A 17,788-nucleotide genomic window follows, 5' to 3' on the forward strand; every position below is an offset into this window, starting at 1 on the left:
AAGAACCCTGTAACACAACTCCTACAACACTGGCTTCATAAAGCAGCATCTACACTTCAAGATCCCCCTCAGAATAATAAAGCTTTCAATAACCTTGTTAAGTGTATTTGATTTTAATTAAAAGTGCTGATAAATAATATGTACTATTGTTATATATTATGATAATCATAAAAGGAAAAAATACAATCTATGAATGTGATTTTATATATCCAAGCACATTATTGTAAAGCTATGTGTTTTTGATGTACATGGATTGTTACACCCCGAATTGTCCAGTTGCTCGCCATGCACCCATATATTTTGTCAGGAAAGGGATAGCAGGGATGCTATCACAGAGGATCTACTAGAAATCGTTCTGAACTGATAAAAATATATTTGAAAATTTTTGCACCCCCCCACCCCCACTTCTGAAATGTTCGTCCATGTTCCAAAATATGATCATATCACTCCTTTCCTGGCCTCACTCCATTTGCTGCCTGTGCATTATAGAGTTGATTTTAAAATTTTTATCTTTGTAAGTGCCTAAATGACCTTGGCCCATCTTACCTCTCAAAGCTTCTTCACCCCTACTTGCCTCCTCAGTCCCTTAGGTCAGCAGAACAGCAGCTACTGCAGGTACTGAGGCTTAAGTAGAAGCTCAGAGGGGCAGATCAAGAAGAGAAAAGATGGAATCACTGAAATAACAGAAAAATAAGAAAACATTGAAGTCATCAGTTTAATTTTTATTTTTTACCTCAAATAAATCCTTGATTGTGATCTCCAGTAAAAATACATTCCTGTCAAGAGATATAGAGAAATAAACTAAACGTTTTTTAATATAAAACTCTAATTCCAAAGCTTAATATAATATATGAATATAAGATTATAATAGCATATAAAATGTATCTCTATGGTAAAAACTGGTTAGTGGATAGAATCTAATCACTAATCACTTTTGCACACTTATTTATCAGACACCACATTTCCTCTCTTAAATGTTCTATTTGATTACATCTGGTCTGTAACAGAACTTTAATATCTACCTCAAAAATATCTCTACAGTTTAAGCTTTTTAGCAGACACACAAAGATTTTTTTCCTTCCAACAGACTCAAACTCATAATTTATCCTCATTTTCATCCACCTGGGCAGTGGCCGGATATGTTTCTACAAAATACTCTCATCAGCCAACTAATCACCAGCTGCATCTGTAAACTGTTCCGTGAATATATTTGGATCTTTGGGGCAGAAAATCAGAGAAATTCAACAAACAAGTTTCTAACATCTGGGAATCCTAACGGATCAGTCTTTGTTAGACCAACTGCAAACAAATATTGTTATGCAAAGCCAAATGGTAGTTAGCATGCACAGCGTGTTTAGACTCTCTTCATGTTGGAACGGACCTTAATGTTTCAGTTCTGCTGATACACCATTCCTGCATACTATAAAATTAATGGCTTTAGTTTTATATGTTGCCTTCTTTAGACTACTTACATGCTGCTCCTGTGACTTATGCAACTTTGTCCATAGCTTTTATAAATGCAGAAGCTTTGACATGCTGTATGTTCATGCAATCCACAGGTTGACATCCACTGGCTCATGCATGGTTTTTTCTGTCTTGTAAGGATCCAGCTTAATGTTTGCTTTTCCCTTCAGGTTAGACTTAACTATAAGGCCCCCGGCTTCACTTTATATCAGAGTCATCTTTAATGAGGAATTTTGGTTCGATTTACCATAGCCCTCATAATAATCAACAGTGCAAAAAACAAGCACATTACAGTAAGTCCAAATCATGCCTGTCTCTATGAGTATAATTTCAAAGCTGTAGCCCAAACTGTCAACATTTACAAATCAAACTAATCCTAATTGTGTAATTGAGGGATTTAATCAAGACTGCATCTGGCATTAAAATTTGACAGATGGGAGAGATGCAGAAAGGATCAGCAGGGCTACAATTTTCTGTCAGACCATTAGACAGGTAAGTGTTGCTGAGAACAGATGTCTTTCAATTCCATGCTTGAGTATTTGTTTTAACTATGTTATCTGTACTTTAATAGAAACTCAATTATATGAAATTTGAATGTTGTAGCATTCTTAAGCCCCTTATGAGCAAAATCCATCTGAACTGGCTATAGAAATATTAGAATATGTGCAACTAGCCGGTGTATCTGTCCCAGCCTTAACTTTACTGTGTTGCAGTTATTTAGTAGTTTTTGACAGCAAAATAAGGTTGCTGTCACATTACCCCATATAGCAATAAGATAGTTATATGTATTAGAAAATAGCCTAAATGGACCACTTTTTGTTTTGGACTGAACAAACAACCGATGGAGGAGTTATAGTGGGGCTTGTTTTTGTGATTGTGTGGTGAAAATGAGAAATGAGGGAAGGTTGAGGAACTTTTAATATGAATGTTAGGATCTCTTTTAAAGAGACAAATATTTCATTATATGCCACATAATATACTAACAATAAGGCAATGTATGTGTGTATTAATACTTTTTAAAATATTTTTATATGTACTTAACCATGATGAATTCAGTTTGACTCAAAAGGTCTAAAACAGGATAGGCAATGTTGATCCTCGAGTGCCACCATCCTACTGCGTTAGCATGCAACCCTTCTTCAACACACCTGTGGAAAGTTTAAGAAGGGTTGCCACTAACCAAATGAATCGTTAATGGCCACGCCCCTGCTAAACTAACCGACATGCCAAGGAGGTAATTTTGCCTTTTGTTTCAGGTGTTGGAGCATGGATGTATGCAAAGGCATCAGGACTGTTGCACAAGAAGAAATTAAGTTTCCCATCCTTGGCCTAACACATACCCCATACACAACTAAGAGACCCCAACAACCTTGGCGGACACTGGGTTGGTCATTGATTTGTATCTAAGTTAGAATGTGCAAAGAAGGACAGACTTCCATGCTGTTTAAAAACATGCTCTGATGCAAGGCGACAACACTGAAAGAGACTCATAGATAGGTACTGAAACGTCTTCAGAAAAAACAGAAAAAAGTCCAGCTGCCTCCAATTTTCCCTACATTCTGGTTGCCATGACCTAAATGAGTGGGAACTTAGACAGGCCTAACCTGCAACATACATGAATCAAACTCGATGCTTGACGCTGTAGGCGCTGTGGGTCTAGATACGGCCGAGATGGTAAGGAAGTCGGGGAAAGTTTGTCCGACAACGGAGGGACATGACGGCAAAAAAGTGCTGGGATCCAGGTGGAAAAAGGGTCCCAGCGTTCTCGCGCACCTTGCTCTTCTAGGTGGTCCAACTTCACGAGTTGTTTTCCACAATGGAGGTAATACAAACAAAACAAGCTGGCCTCCTGTCTGCGGTCACCTACAATTTGGGAAAGGTGCAGCAGAGTGTCTGCTGAGGGGGCAGGGACGTCTTTTTGTTCACTACGACACATACGCAGACGACCTAGTTTCAAAGTATAAATCAGCCTTTAGGAACACTGTCTAATGTACTAAAAAGAAACTTAAAGAGTATTCCGTAATATCCAAAATGGTTTGAAAAGGCAATGTCTTCTTATTTATTGATCTTATTTATTTTTATTAACCTGAGAAGAAGTGAAACTTCAGATTCTTTATATACTGTACCTAGAACTTATTAGAAATTAATGAAAATGATAACTTATTCACATTCCATGAGAAACTGAGATTTTATTGGTCTGGTTAAAGACCACTCATTATATAATGTAGAGTAAAATAGAATTCAACTTTATTGTCATTTCACTGTCACAAGTACAAAGCAACAAAATTTACTCTCTGGATTTAACCCATACCTTTGGGCAGCAGTGGGCTGCCATTGTGCAGTGCCAAGGGAGCACTTCGGTGGTTAAAGGTCTTTGCTCAGGGACCCAGAGCGGCAGTCTGTGGGAGTGGGGCTTGAACTCAGAACCTCTGGGATCTAAGCACAATGTCCTTCCCACTAGGCCACCACTCCCCCCTCAATGAAATGTGTAAACACGTGGCCAGTAATGTGTGATATTCAAAGAGACACTAAACAAAAATCCTGTTTTAGGGTCTAACAAGAACCAGCATCTGGACTTCTTAATATACATAAATAAATTTCCATTAGATGACAAACCTATGACCCCCAGCCCCTCCCATCCCAAACATATCACCATGTTCTAGAGAAAGACATATACACCAAACTCCCTGAAGTCAGCACAATTCTTGATGCTGAACTAGCTTCCAGGTTGATTTGCCATGCTGGTCAGGCTTCAAGCATCGTCAAGTGCCCATAACATTAACCCGTGCACGCACACTCACAGGGATGTAAACATTAGCAATATTTTCCCATTTCCTCTGCAGGGCAGGAGGGAGAGCAGTAGATCTCCAGCCCTTCACTGGTAATAATCTCTTTTACACTTTACGCTGCCAAGAAGATGAATCATGGTGAACCGGGTCAATGTGTGTGTGAGAGGAGAGATCTCGGAAGTGCCCTGCGAAGGCTGGCCTTTATGATCCTCAAGCGTGTGTGTTTATTTGAGGTGAAGACAAAAGGCCAAGGTTCTTTTTTTCTAATATAATCAGAGGTGCTGCAGAGCTTTTTTATGCAGATGAACTTACACAGGTTCAGACATGAGGTAGACAAGAAATTAGTTGTTTTTAAGACTTTGACATGCAAATTAAAAACATTTAGAAGAGTTTATATTAATATTGAGAATATTTATTTGCATCTGGTATTTTATAGTTATTTAAAAAAATTATGATGAATGTATTGGCAGCAGCAGCATAGTTACAAAATTCAAATAAGGTAGAAAAATCTCCACCATGGAGCACATTTACCTAGTTGCAAAAAAAAATCCTCCAAATGTTTTTTTTTTTTTTTTTTTTTTAAAAAACACAAGTCCCAAGCTGAGTGATTCAATTTAACAATTAGGTTGACTTCTGTAAATTGTTCAGATTTTTGAGAAACTTTTTCTTGGGAAAAAAAAAAGTTTTGAACTTTTGTGGTGTGACACAGAAGATAATATATTTGAGAAACTCTTCAAAATGGAAAACTAAACAAAAGAAAACAACATGCCATTTAACAGAGAAAGATTAGTGGGAGTTATCTGTAATCAGTGCAATGCTTGACATTCGGCAAACTGCCAAATCAGGCTGGATGAAGACTAAGGTTCATCTTACCACCATGAAACTCACAGAAGAAAATGCTCAGTTTTACATCAAATATTTTTATATTGAGATTATTTTACACCAAGAAATCCTACTGTAAAGAATGCCACAAAAATACAAAGAGCCCTTCTTTCTCCAGTCATAAATATTTGACAAAAATATACTTTTTTTATTATTTGCATATTACTACTCTTGTCCTCTATTTCTTAAACATCCCAAAAAGTCCTTATTTACAGCTAGCAAGTTTAAAACTGTATCTTCTCTATTACAGTTAACATAGTTTCTACTGACAATGTATGTACAGGAGGCCACCCTGCGATTTAGGGTGTAATTTGGTTAAATGTGTTCAGTGCGGAGACAAAATGTTGAAAACCCTATGATTTGGATGTAAGAAAGGTTAAAAAAAAGAAAAAAAAACAGTCTCCAAGGCTCATTCAGAAAAAGTTGCATTTAAGGGTCACAAGTATGTTGTAGCATGTTGTATCTGTTCACAAAACAGCATATTTAAAGACAAAACAGGGGCTACAGTTGTTATCACCACAGTAAAAATCTAATCAGAATCCATACACGTAACGCAGTTATATAAAACAGCTGAATTTACTTAATAAGCCTGACTAATGTTGAGTTCCAACATTTCTGCTTTTAAAATCTCTGAGGTGATGAAAAAGATTCAGCATTCTTGAGTTGGTTTATGCATGAGATGATGATGATGAGGACATGTCTGATCAGCTCTTTGAAATATCAGATTAAAGCAAAGGGACAGCTAAAGGGTCGTCCTAGATACAAAAAAAAAGAACTTGGAGTGCATGAGAGGTTTCAGTATCGTGTGTGAGGCCAGCTCTCTGTGACGCAGACTGTGTCCTGACTGATGAAGACATGCCACGGTGACGGAGCAAGTTCCTCTGTGCCAAGGCAGCCCTCAGGTGATGCATCCTCTCGAAGCAAACCCTGTGACTTAATTTTGAAGAGAGAGAAAATTATGAGCAACATCTGGTGACAGGCTGCAAGTCAAACTCAGAGGCAGAGCATGTTCAAACTTCATGATTCAAAACGACAGCAACAACAAATTTTATGGAAGTTGACATTTTGGGCAAATATTTATGACAGAAACTTGGAGGAGAAGCATCAGTGGGAATGGAGTATGAGTAGGCTACCCACTGCATTCAATATGAATGAGATGATGGAGACCTTTTACCTCTGGGACCTACATCCTTAACATTCATACATTTGCATTTAGTTGTGACTTTTTTGCACATTATGATCTTCTAAATCCAATTCTAATAATCTGAATTATGACTAAAATTAAAACTAAAATTGGATTAGACTGTGTTGGGCCTAGCAGTAAATGAAATCAATATAATAAACAGGAATTCAGTTTAATCTTGCAGCTAACATTTGCAACATCTCCAAAGGAGACGTATTCTTGTGACGCTATTGGTCCCCTGAGAAAACCCTTCCTCACCACCCAGTCTTTATCTTTGCAGCCATAGTTACCCAGCTGGAAGCTGTTGGCCATATGTGATGGTTGGACACTTGCTGGACAGCTAGATCTTACTACTGCACATTTGGATCCAAGATGAAGGATGGCTTGTTGTTACCAATCACAGACAAATCTTAAATTGTGATCAGCAGATTAGTGCATCTAGCATTCATAATGGGGGAAGTTGAGACATAAAGTTATAGTAGTTATATAGTTTTAGTTACTGTCTTAGTCGTGGTTCTCTTATGTTTTCTTTTGAGTGTTTTTCTTTGCTCCATGTTTTTATAGTCTTGGTGGTTTAATTCCTATTTCGTTGTGTTTTTCAGTCTTCCAGGTTTTTATTTGCTGCCCTCTTGTGTTCTCCTTTTTCCCTGGCTCCCTTTCTGTTCTGCTCTCTCCTCACCTGTTCCCAATCTGCTCATTAGCCCTCTCTTTGTTTCTGTCTTCTATAAATGCTCTCTCTCTTCTTGGCTGGGTCCTCGTCTAACTTCCTCCAACTCGTCTCTCTGAGCCTTCCTCCTTGTTACAGTGATGTCTGTTCCCTGATGTCTCCATGGTTTTTGGTACGGTTTGACTTTGTTTTCATTTTGGATTTTTGGATTCCCGGTTTTGCCATTTATTTGGACTTTGTTTTCATATTTTGGATTACCTGCCTCTGTTTTCTGTTCACTTTCATTAAATCACCAAGAAATCTCACCTCTGCCTTCCTGCATCTGCTTTCCGGTCAACAAACCTTAACCAAACCCTGACAGATTATTCTTATTGATGATGTGTACAGTAAGTTTGCTAAACTCTAACGATACCTGCCTGTTAGGTGTCAGAACTAATGTTTTCCCAAGCAGTTTATATAATTAGGGCAGTTCTTCTGTGTTATCATGTTTATTATGTACATAACAAAGATAAGGGAATGAAGTGAGGACACAGACAGAGTGGATTATTCTTAACAGCGAGTTCTTTGTGTTTTTATCTAACTCACTGTAATAGTTTGATAAGGCTGGAGCCATAGATGTCTCCTCATAAGAACGTATATGAAGTAATGAAGTAATGATGTGGCATACTGGAACTGTATAAAATGCTTCTTTAACTGTAATAAGAGGCCACTTCAATGAGATGTGAGCTTGGTTGGTAAGCGCTGCCTTCTGTAACTCAAAGCAACTTTTCTGGTCTGAGTAAGATTACAATTTCTGTCATAATCTGCTGTCATGTTTCATGGTTATTTAATACATATATATTATGAAGTATTATTTAAAAAATTTCTCCCGAGTGATTTCCTCTCAGGAAAAGAACCGGAGAGGGAAGCTTCAGTGTGTAAACTCAGAGTTTTACTGTAACCCAGTTAAATCTCTCTTTTTCAGCTTTTATAGAACTCTTTTAGAGAACCACCACAAAACGCTGGTCCATCTGCTGCCCTGAGAGAGGCCTGCGTGTCTCCATCCTGTGCAGAAGTTTTCCTAAACATCTGCACTGGGGTTGCCCACAACCAAGTGACTCAACCAGAGCAGCCTTCTTCCTACTGCGAGGCTGGAGAAACTATTCTCTAGGAAATCTCATGCCAAAAGCACGAGGAAAGTTAAATAAATTAAATTTGAGCATGTTTTTTATTTAGGTTATTTAATTTGACTTAAATTTAAAGAATATAAATGCATTTAATCTCTAAAAAACTGCATCAATCTTGATTTGAATGTGACCTTTTAGGGTTAAATTGGTTATGATTATTGTGTGACATATCATACTATCATCGGTTAAAGGCAGTATAAGAAATAAATATTCCCAAAGAGCTAGACCTGGGGAGACTTTGAGGGATTTCCTCCCCATATATCAAACTCAAAGTGAGCAGCAGAGAGCACAGAGTGTTGCTGGCAGTGATAACATCAACATCTTGCCTGCTAAAGCCCACAGGCTCCTTACCCAAGAGGAATTATTTGCAATAAATCTAATACTGCCTCTTATCCAGCTAGAGGAAGTGAAAAGGGAACAGACTAATACTGAGATGGCTGTCAGACTCAGACAATTTGTACAACAGACTTTTATGTAATATTTTAGGGGCTGCATTTGGTTTGTGTTGATTTGCATCCAGAAAAATTATGTCAGTTGTTTTATCCAGTCTCAGATGAATTAAATATTCTAGATATCTAAAAAACATTATTTCTAAATTATATGAGAATGTAACAATGTGTCTGTTTATACCTGTCTGAATTTGTATGAAACATCTGCTCACTAAGAGCTAATGAACAAGTAATTCTTCTCAAATTAAGAAATGTTTGATAGATTGGATCTAAAAAAGCTCTTTTATGGTGTGTTTTATTTCTTGGTGTTTTTTCTTTGTACAGCTGATGAATGCTTTTTCAGCTTTTCTGTAATCTTTTCAGAGCTAGTTTAGTTCTTACTCCAGTTAGTTTAACTCTTTCTCACAAAGTTGTCCTTTATCCAACGCTCACTTTGTCTCTGCAACTTCTCATGTCTTGCTTCAATTTACTTTTTCATGCCATTATTAAAATTTTCTAGAACACTCTTTGAGTGCATTTATGTGCAATATGCTTGTTTTATATTCAACTACCAGTCTACTCTTATTCCTGAATTAACAGAGCTTTCTGTTTTATTCTTAGTTTTACAAACTTAGCTGTTGTCTATGACGGAGTATTAGTGCCAGACTAGAGTTGTTTTTTTCTTCTATTTCGAGAAAAAAGTTGTAATATTACGAGAAAAAAAGTCACAATGAGAATAGACATAAAATTACGAGAATAAAGTTGTTATATTAAGACACAGAGAGATACAAGTAGTATATTATCACAACTCAAGAAGCAAGCTTCTTACAAGAAGCACTTTCTTCCCTAAAATGACGAATGTCGAGCATTATATGAAGTTATACTTTGGCTCTGGTTTGACAAATAAAATCTGTCAGCACACCAGCATCAAATTGGGCAGTATGTCAAAGTGGACTCAGGTTGCTGTTTGGTGGTGCTGGTTGGCCGTCATATGCTGGTCGGCGCTCGAAGCTTTCTCTCTGAAACAAATTGTGATTTGATAACTTCCTTCTCGTAATATTGCAACTTTATTCTTGTAATGTTACGACTTTAATCTCAGAATATTACAACTTTATTCTCATAATGTTACGACTTTATTGTCGTAATATTGCAACTTTATTCTCCTAATGTTATGACTTAATTCTCAAAATAAAATAAAAAAAATCTCTTGCCTGACCCTAATACTCTGTCATAGTTGTCCACTTGTTCCCAATAAGCTAACTATTTCTTTCTCCTATTTTGCTTGACTCTTCAAATTCAATGAAACAAAACATGCAGGCTGATAAGAGATGATGTCCTAACAGGGACCATGACTTTTTTTTTCTAGCAAACTAGCGTGTAAAGCTCTTTCACATCAGTTTGACTCTCAGAGAGGAGATGAAGTATCTCTTTGCAACCGAACATCACGTCCCTGAAGAGAACTTGTGTAGCAACTAGAACAAATTGGTGAACCAAACAATCTGCTTCTATTCATGTCTAAGGTTTAGCACTGTGTGGAGATTATACTATTTGAGAAGCATTATGTTGTTAAAAAAACTTATTTAAAAATACAATAAAAGAAATGTCAACCAGAATTCAGCTAATTTAATTTATCAAATTACACTTTTATAGCCGGGAGGAAAAAAGCATATCGCTCTGATGCATATGAGATGTGATGGCAGAGACATTTACCTGCAGTGTCTTTGGGAAACTTGCAGGGGACATGAGATGCAACGACTTGTGTTGATCTGTTCACAGCACACTAAGGCTTATGGATGACAAAGCATTACAGGTGGGCTTCAGGGAGAAGCTTTAAGGCTGAGGGTCCTTTTAAGTGAGACATATGTGTGCAAGAGGGGTGGGCGTGAGTGTGCATACGAAGTGCTCTTATTCCCTCGATCACAATTAAAAAAAAAGTTATTAAACTGTATTACTTCTTTTTTTATGTAAAGGCAAAATAACAAGCTTCCTGCTGCATAACAGCATGTGCTTATGTGCAGAGTGTGTTTAGTACCCAAAAATGTTACAGTACTCTATAAGGAGTAGTATAGAAAACTTTTTTACTAAAGCATGAGAAGAAAGTTGTCATTCAGTATATTACACATTAAAATTACATAATCAGACAGTTATGAGCTATTTCTGGTAATTCATAGTTTAAAATGAAACAGACCACACTGCCATAGTCAGTCTCAGTGTAGATGGATTTTGGATGTTGCACAAAAAGAAGTGTGTTTGAGGCATTACCTTAAAACAGATATGCATCTATTTTGGATTCTGTAACTGATGTGAATTAAGCTTCATAAGACCCAACTTCATCATCTGTGAAGTCAATCGACAGTGCTCAGAAATCAGCCGATTTTCATGCGATTGGCTCCCACCGACAACCAGCAGGTTATTATGAAGACAACTGATTTCAAGCAGTGGTTATTGTGTTGTAGATACGTTTCTTTCTCTGAGCAGACATGTATCTTTGCTCCAAGCTTGTTTTGGTCAGATCCCCAAATCAGGGGTAATTAACCAGACAAAATAGGTAAAAGAGACTGTATTCTGAGCTCAGACAGAACCAGTGGGGAATCAGTGTGAGAACACTGGGAGAATAAGGCAGCTTAAGAGGAGAGGTGAGAAGCACATTGGAAGATTTGATAAGTCTGCCAAGGAAACAGAAATCTGAAGGTGGAGGAGACGCTATGACTGGCCGAGGCAAACACCTTGTCTAACTGTTGGAGGTGGAAGAATGACAGTGGGGGGGGTCAGAGAAGCCTAGTGTACAGATAGACGAAGTGAGGATGGAGGACAGAAGGCAACTGCTGGTAACTGTGCTAGAAATAGGACCATGAAACAGTCCTTCTAGGGCTAAATTAAAATGGCTTTTCTAACCACTAACAATCTCAAAAGCATTACCGCTTCATTATTTTCCAAAATCAACTTTCTCATCTCCCCTTGAAAAACGGGATGGCTCCGTATTTAGAAGAAATGTTTATGGTTGGGTTTAGATGATTGAGATGAGATGTGTCCATATTTCCGATGGTATAAAAAAAAATCTTTTTAACAACATGAATGAATGGCTTTGAGTGGTTATCTGGTCAACCTGCCACGGTTGCAGTATATGTTGTTGTCACTAATGAGCTGCTTAGATTGTTCTGTGACACCCTGTCGGTCAAGCTCCAGGCTTTGTCCCCTGTATCATGCTGTTCTCCTAGCCACCATTTTTATGAGCTCTGACTGGTTGTCATGGTTGCAAAACAGCAAGATTTTTGCACAATTTCCTGCTCCCGACTTTGAACAGTTACAGTAGATGGTAGTTTCTCACTGTTCCAGCTTAACTCTACACTATGGCACAACATTATGGCCATAAATAAGCAGATTGGTAAGATTGGTGTGGAAGAACCAGACAGTTCTGCACAGACATCTGACCTCAATCTAACAAAACACAGTTGGAATGAATTACAATAGAAACTGGAAGCCAGTCCTACTCATCCAACATCAATGTATGACCTCAAAAATGCTGGAAGAATGGTCAACAGTCCTGTAAACACTTCTAAACTTTGTGTCGGAGAGTTAAACCTGTAATAGATTCATAGTATCAGCCTAAATCAGGGATGTGAAACTGGTCCCAGAAAGGGCCGTGTGGCTGCAGGTTTTCTTTCCAACCAAAAAATAGCACACCAGACTCCAGTCATCCCATCAAGTAAGTCCAGTCTAAACATGATGACTTGATGGGATGACTGGAGTCTGGTGTGCTATTGCTTGGTTGGAAAGAAAACCTGCAGCCACACGGCCCTTTCTGGAACCAGTTTGACATCCCTGGCCTAAATCATATCAAACCCTGTGGTTCAACAGTGGGATGGCACTTTGTATGTAAGATACAGCCATTTTGGATGTGATCAACCACTAAATCGCTGTTATTAGTGGTTATCAGTCCCATAGAATGGCTCCAGACTGTGCCCCCTCTACCTTCTTTTAGTTTCTTATGGCTGATAATATGCAGCTTCGCGTTGATAGGAGCCACTTCGGCTATGTCTAAAACCTTGCATTTTATTTAGTATTTACCTAGTTTATACTTTTTATCTACTTTATTAAGCCTTCCAATCAGGCTGATTAGCCTGTCTCGGTTTAGTCTCCCATATGTACACCACCTCTGCGGTTACGCATTGCTGGTCTGTTGTTTACTGCTTCCTCATCTCTGGTTCCTCATGTGAGTTCTCCCTGACATTTTGGTTATCTATATTTTGGTTCTCAGCATTTTTGTATTCTGTATTTCTGCCTCAGTGACCCATTAAATCTGCAAGACTAAACTCTGCCTCCTGATTCTTGCCTTTGGGTCCTCAAAAACGTCTATCCAAACGTGACAAGCTCTGCTTAAATATAACTAGAAAACAAATAGAATGACACAAAATGGAAATGATACCAATGAATGACATAAATCAAAGTGTAATTAAAAACTCAAAAAGAAAACTTAAACTTAAAACTTTAGAACTGTAAATATACAATCATTTGTTTATATTACTATTTTTTGTTTTAATGTTTTTATTAATGTTTTTCAAGGCTGCACTTTAAAAAATGAAATTGTCTAGAGATTTTTTAAACAAAAATTCCTTTTGTATACACTCATGGATACAAAATGACAAAATAAATCTGTCTAAGTCTAAGTCTTAAACAGAATCAAAACTTCCAGAAAGCTCAGAATCATTATAATATGAGATTCTATGGGGGAAAGGGTTGTTCAATAGAAGCAACGTGCTGATCAACTTTGTTTTTTATTTCCCATGAACTACTAAAATTATGTTCAGATTACCCATAATTTCTGTGGCTGTAAGATGCAAAAAAATAATGCTTATTTTCAGCAACTTATTTTGGTTGCTGATTTCGTTATATAGTTTATGCACCTATTCAGTTAAAAGTGCTCTGCATAAAGCAGTTCTAGTAAGAAGTATAAAACAACTCATAAATATCTAATTTAATATTGATGTAAAAATGCAATTCAAACTAATTCACAACAAGTTCATGTAAATAAAATAAAAGTGCATTCAGAATTCTAAAACAAAAACATATTAGATCTGCTACATCTGAATTGGATGATTTATTGACTGAATGTTTTTTTTGAAGCAGATGAAACGGAGTAAATAGTGTTTGAAGATGAGTGACTCATCAAAGTGGAATATGTGAAAAATAGAGCCCTCAGCAGGAGAGTCCGTTAAAGATTTTCTTTTCTTTAATGAAACCAAAATAATCACTATTCAGCTGAGACTGTAGTTTATAATAGACCAGAAATACTAAAATACAATTAAACTAATCCATGCACACATCACCTTTATTGAGAAGCAGTTATTTAGAAATTAACGCGCCACAGAGAAACAAGCAGGTTAGATCAAAAACGTATTTCATTTACTTGAAGGTTTCATCTTTACAGTTCAGATCACAACCATTCATTACACCCTCCAGCAGGCCATTATTACATGTCTTAAGGTAACCACAGTGCAAGGCAGGTATCATATTCTTTAACAAAAACACAGCAGGATCCAACATCATCTATAAGTTTATACAATTCTTTAAAAAAGAAAAAGCTTTTGTCTCATTCACCAAAAAATATTTTATTGAAGCTTTTTATAAGAAACCAACATGAAGTACTACATATGTGTGATGTGAAACGAAAAATAGATACATTGTCGAATTTTCAGAAATTTTAATTTTTTGAAAATATCTTCAGCCTGCTCAAAAGTCCAAAGGCAGATTGGGTCAGGATCAGGCAAACAATCAGGTACGCTAGAGAACTCTCATCAAAGGCTTAAATAATCTAGTACTGATGACTGGGAGCAAGCAGGTTAAAAAAGAGACTGGAGCAGGTGACACAGATGAATGATAATGAGAAACTAGGCAAAGCTAGAAAGGTGAATAAACCATTAAGCCATTAAGTCATCAGCGCAAAGATCATGACAGTCTACAAATATTATGAACAGGACCGTTGGCAGAGGGCAGCCCTATTGGAGTCCAACACTCAATAGGAATATGTCTGACTTCATACTGCAATGTGGACCAAGCTCCTGCTCTGCTTGTACAGAGATGGGTTGTCCCATAGTAGAGGAGCCCAGGGAACAGCATAGACAAAAAATGTGGACTGGTTGGGCAAACTCCAACAAACCGTTTAGCACCTTGCAGAGAGTATAAGGCTGGTACACTGTTCCATGGCCAGGAAGAAAACCAAACTGCTCCTCCTGAAGTTGAGGTTCGACATAAGGTGGACTCTCCTGTCCAGTAATGAGCCGTAGGCATTCCCATGGGGTCTGAGACGGGTCACCCTACAGTTGGAACACTCTCTCCAGTCCCCCTTCTTATGCAGGGAAACCACCAACTCTGCCTCCCAGTTTATGGGCACTGTCTCCGATCTCCGCTACACCAGACCGAAAACATCCAGAGCTCTAAGGTATTCAGGACAGATCTCATCTTCCCCCAGTTTTGCCACCATGAAGTTCTTGGAGAGTGACTTCAGCCAAATCTGGTATAATGAGAAGAGTGTGGCGCAACTGCAGACCTAGAAGAGCATGATCATTCACCTAAGGCTTGACTTGGAAGGCATTAAACAAAAAACCTGTGAAGACGTTTATAGTAATTCCGGAAGAGCAGTAGAGATCCAAAGTTTAGGATTGGATTTACATGATAATCATTGATTTTGTACTGTAGACCCATTTGTGTCTGTCAAGAATTAGGGCAAATTATAGTCTGCAGCAGGCCATGTAAGGAGACTCAGAAAACAAGTGTTTGTCTGAAGAACTATTTGTGGCAAAAAAAAAAAAAAACAAACCATGATAATACTGCACTTTACCTACATTATAAAACCTACATATTGATCATTGGAGCTGGCATCATACCATGGGGTTGCTTTGGTTCACTACAGGCAGTATGAATGAAATGAAATGCTTCATAGTTTTATTTGAAATGGTAGAAGACTACAAATAAAACCCTTCAATTAAACTTCATTAGAAAAATGCCAAAGCATCCCATTAATCTGGTATGACTACAAGGATTTCAGCTTATAAAATATTCACTCTCAGATACTCGCACTTCTTGGCAGGCTTCCTTTGCCAGAAAAAGGACCAAAACAGGAAAACAAAGGTCAAAGCATGATGAGAGCAATGAGAAATAGATGAAGTCATGATATGTCACCCCCTAAACCTTTCCTCTGCTGTACTGCAGTCTAGTGAACAAATCAGTGCACTGAATATCATGACTCTTCCTCCCTGACAGGACTCCCACAGTGAGCTCCTCACAGTCACATGGCTGCTGCAGATTATGATACGGTTGCAGCAGAGACTTAGATGAGAAAATAGGTAACTTAGCTGCTGTTTGTGGATATTCTCCTGCAGCGATACAGATAAAATCCACAGCTGTTGAGCAGCATATGAAACGGTGACACAGCGAGAATCCCAAACTTTGCTGATATCCACCTGAAGCTACTGCAGATGTTGGACTGATCAAATAAAATACAGCATATTTTAAGCTTCTAAAACCAAAAGCAAGATGAAGCTTTTTTTACTTCAGTTAATTTTCTTCTTTAGAAGAATAAAACATTTTTTTTCTGCTGCCCTTCTCTATCTGCCGCACATCCTCCTGCCAACCTATTTGTCCTTTCTCTCATCCCGTCTCCTGTTCCTGGGGCTCAGCGATTGTTCTTGTTATCGTTGAGGAGTGCGCAGGGGCTTCTTGTCAGTGTGTTTGATGATGAGATGGTGAAAAATGAGGCAGGGGGTGGCAATTTATCAGCACTTGAGAGGCGTGCGGCGGCATTCTGGGCAGAGGGAGGTGAGGTAGCGTAGAGGGTTTTTCTGTATAAGGCCGGGCATGATGAAATGTATGCGATTTCCCCTCCACTGCGTCAGACAGACAGACGGGAGGGTGAATAAATAAAGAGACAGACAAAGGGGAGGGAGTTTTCCTCTATCTGCAGAGGCTTTTTTCTTTTATTCCTATTGCCCTCTTCCTCTTTCCGTCCATTTAAGTAGATGCCTAACATTCACTTTTTCTTCGCTTTTCTTCTCTTCAGCAAATAAGTTTGTTTTCCAGGAAACAGAAACCCAACTTTTTACAGAAAGTAAGAAATAGAAAAGGTGTAAAACTCTTTATTTTATATATATATATATCATAAAACAACGTTTTATTGAATGATGATTCATGTGAAGGACATTACTGTAAAACATTAGCCGACTTTTACCTTAGTTGTATTGTACATTAATGTTTCTTTTTGTCTAAATAATGGTAAAAGAATAGGTCAGATAAATGTGTGCTATTTAGTAAATGATCTATATTTTTATTGCAATTTTCAATGATAGCGTCACAATTAGATATTTCCAGAAACTTTGCAGTTGTAGCTGGAGATAAAAACAGGTAAAGAAAACTTAGTAGAAGCGCTTAGTACAGATGTTTTACCCGCAAGCATGCCATAAGCATACAGCCAGAGCCTACAATAAAATGGTTCAAATATGAGCAAATTCATCACTTATAACTGTCCAGTCAAATTTCTGCTGTAAATCTAGATTAGGATGTGTATGAAGATATGAATACGATGTTCAAAGCTTTTATGTGGTCTGACTGAGCCATTTTGTGAAGATGAATAGATAAAAAATGTCTCCAAGCTGGTAAATACTGATCTGTGATGTTATTCTGTTAAAATGTTATACTGAGTATGAGGAGATGATTATAAATAAACATCACAGTTTATAGGTTTTGTTTTCAAGAAGAATTAACATTGCAAGTCATTGTGAATGTTGTTTATGTCTGTATAAGATGTGCGAGATGAATACAATTTAAGCCAGCACTAAAAAAGGACATTAGCAGCAAAAATGCCAAAATGATCTAGATAAAGAAAAAACATGCTCAAATATGTCCTCAGTGAATCCATCTGTTTATATCTCAAAAACAATCAGAATGTGCCAAAGATTTGATCTGTGTGCCAGATGAAGGAGGAGTTAAGCAAAACAGAGATAAATATGTACAAAGAGCTAATAAGTCCAAATAAAGGCATGTTGGTGAGCAAGAGAGAGAGAAATAAGTAGTTATGGTAAAATGAGGAGTAATAAGAAGAAGAAACAGAAGGATGGAGAAACTGCCTGCAGATATTCTTAAAGAGAGAAAAATGGTACCGCTCTGACGCTGGCTTTTATTTTATAATAAAACAGAACAGGGAACAGGGAGTGTTT

The 17,788-nt window shown here is 37.6% G+C and overlaps 1 protein-coding gene across 2 annotated transcripts in view; it reads right to left on the reverse strand.

The window, feature by feature from the left end:
* Window positions 1-655: 655 nt before the first annotated feature.
* endov (endonuclease V) overlaps window positions 656-17,788 on the reverse strand; it is a 56,786-nt gene continuing 39,653 nt past the window's right edge. The window contains exon 9 of one of the 2 annotated variants that reach the window (XM_015375795.1): window positions 656-674. The gene's annotated coding sequence lies outside the window, so the exon portion shown is untranslated. Of the gene's footprint in view, window positions 675-4,875; window positions 6,069-17,788 lie in introns of those variants that run through there. The other variant, XM_015375793.1, reaches the window with a different exon arrangement.

The sequence above is a fragment of the Cyprinodon variegatus genome, unplaced genomic scaffold, assembly GCF_000732505.1.
Source record: "Cyprinodon variegatus isolate N-32 unplaced genomic scaffold, C_variegatus-1.0 Scaffold126, whole genome shotgun sequence".
Taxonomy (NCBI): domain Eukaryota; kingdom Metazoa; phylum Chordata; class Actinopteri; order Cyprinodontiformes; family Cyprinodontidae; genus Cyprinodon; species Cyprinodon variegatus.